Raw genomic sequence first — 3,023 nt, forward strand, 5'->3', positions numbered from 1 at the left:
TATATGAGTTAATATTGGCATTATAGCATAAAATGCTGTAGAAAAAAGAAAAGGATTTTCATTGATCTCTATGTGGTCAATGGGAAAATCTTTGAGGTAGGTGGCGTGCTGCTGAGCTTTTTTTTATTCAGTAATTTTATTGGCACACTTTAGGTATACAATATGATGATATTCATCATTGAGAATTTGTACATTTACGTAATTCATCTTGGTTCTCATTTTCCCCCATTCCCCTGCCCTTCATTCAACCCTTCCACCTGTTTCTATTTATGAATATTTTGCTTCTATTTTTTTTTCTTTTATGGTATTTATCCCTTTACCTTCTTTCCTTTCCCTTGCCCCTCCTACTTCCCCTTTCTCTTTGGACCTTTTCTTGTTATGAGTATGAAAGACATCAGTTATGTAGAATGAAGGACCATTTGAAATTTTAGCAAATACAAGTCTATAAACATAGAGTAGAGAAAGGGTTACATCTAATTGAAGGAATTTCTCATTGATCTTCATAGCCTTTGGTGCATTTAACAAATATCAGCCTCAGATTAAGTCTTATATATTACACAACCGACTCAGACTGGGAGTTCAGGTGAGGGCCACACACAGCAGAGTCCGCTTGCTCCATGGAAGCATCTGTTACCTTCCTGTACCTAGTGTGGCTGATGAGATGCTTGTTGCTCTTTACAGAATCCTTACATATGAAACGTTTGTTCTATTATTTTCCTTATAAGAAGCTTTTGGAATCTTCTTTTTATCCTTGGAAATCTGAAATTTCTTAAAAAATACTTCTAAGAATAGATTTTTTAAAAATGCTCTATTTTACCTGATTTCATTTAAAGGCTTTTTAATCTCATTTCTTTTATACCTTTCTCATTTCCATTTTTATTCTACTTTTGCATCACAGCACTCGGTTTTGTGCTTAAATTTAGGAGATAGCTTCACTGACATCTCTGATCGCTTCCAAAATGGCATTTTTAATTCCTAGTAGCACCAGTTTTTATTTCTAAGAACATTTTTCATTCTGATTTTTTTTTCTTTGCTAGTAAAAGTCTATTAAATATTTATGGCTTACAAAATCTTTGACTTTTTGGTGTGTGGGTAATTACATATCAATTGGAAGACTGCAAGATATTCAGCAAGCTGAGACGTGTCAAATAAGAATGGAAGGCCTTTACTCAGGCAGAGTAGAGAAACTAGAATCCAAGCTACTTCAGGGCGTATTAGCTCACATATCCTAAGAGGACTGTCCTGTCATTTGTTTTCTTCTCACAGAAAATCACAAGCTTGTAGCCATGCTCTATCCATGGTCCTCCAGTGTGGCTGACACATCAGGGATGTTGCCAAAACGTTGCACCATTGTCTCCCTTTGATGGGTAGTATGTACCCCTTTTGAAGTGCTGCTGACTGTATAGATGCTCCTGCTCGATCCCCCCAGGAATATTGCCCCAGATAGGATATATCTTTTAAAACAAATTCTCAGTTTATTTTGGCTTGTGACTATTTCTGTCTTGTTTCATGGGTCACCATGTGTTCTGCTTTTTGTTTTTCAAAATAATATTAATAACTCCACTGTTGTCTACTCTTGGCCTTCAGTCCTATTGTCGGCTTATTGTGGAGTTACTAACTTTTGCACGCCTTTCGTTTCTTTTCAGTGATATTTTTTTAAAAGCCAGGAGAATGTTCTCAGGTCACCACCTTGAACCAAGAAGCAAGAAAGAGAAATTAAGTGGTATTTTCATTTATTAACTATTCAGAATATAACCAGAAGAGAAGCAATGTGGGGAAGTAGACATTCCCTCTTGGAAAAGTCATATTCGTAATAAAGTGGGCAATAAAGTAAATAGCAATAAATAGTAAATGGTCAAAACTATAACCACTATCACAAAACCAAATGGAGCCGTGGGAGCTGTAAGGTGTAAGGGGACACTGGAACATATGGGAGGAAGGGTTTTCTTATAGACTATAGGATATGGGCTTTTGCATGCTAAGTGTTTGATAACATAGATAATATGGCTCTGCATAATACTGAAAAGGAGGCTGACAGGAGGAATGCAATGTTTGGAGAATATTATCATCCTAGTTGTATAAGCAATAGACTTGATCAAAGGCAGACTGGAGCCAGGAAGATTGTGTGTGAGTCTGTTGATATAGTCCAGGAATAAGAGTCTAAGAACATAGCAGAGAATTGTAGCTGCAAGGAAAGAAATCCAAGGGATGAGCAGCTTCACACTGTGTAATCTTGTTGCTGCTTGACTTAACTCTATTTACTATATTCTGTTCCCAAAAGGGAAACAACAAAAATACAATCTGCATCCACATGTTTTTTGTGTGTGTGTTTGTGTGTGTGTATGTGTGTGTGTGTGAAATCAGAGTAAATGATAAAGTTTGGTGGCTGTTATATTATTTTTGTATTATTATATATTTTTAAATATATAACAAAATCAAGCGAAATAAGTAAATAAGAGAAGACATAAGAATTTTAAGTGGTAGATCTTAGACCTAAAATGGCAGTGTGATTTAAATCCCAGCTCTAAAATTTGTTGATAACGCTAACAATTGACTTGTTCTATTTGAATCAAGGTAGTTCATCTCTAAAATAACATTAGTAACAATGATGCAAACTTCATTTAATTGTTGCAAAAATAAAGCTGATGCATTTAAATTTTAAGTTACCTATACCAGCCTTTGAAATTTCTTTTTAAGGCTATGGAACCTTACAGTTAAGTGAGGCATATCTCAATCTGTGTAATTATTACTTAAAAATCAATGGTGTTTTGTCATGATAATTTGTATTGATAAAAAATAGAAACACAGAAAACTGCATTAGTAAAACCATCCTAATTATAAAAATTACTCACTGAATCTTCATTCTTATGCCAATTAAATGAAAACACAGTCATTTGACCATGACTAAATCCCATTATTTCAACAAATACAATTTAATTATAGAATGCATTGCAGTTTTGCATTTTATATAATTTCAAGTGATCTAAAATTATTTCTAAATTTTCATATGTATATATATATAT

The sequence above is a fragment of the Fukomys damarensis genome, unplaced genomic scaffold, assembly GCF_012274545.1.
Source record: "Fukomys damarensis isolate Sample0158 unplaced genomic scaffold, DMR_v1.0_HiC HiC_scaffold_5, whole genome shotgun sequence".
NCBI lineage: Eukaryota > Metazoa > Chordata > Mammalia > Rodentia > Bathyergidae > Fukomys > Fukomys damarensis.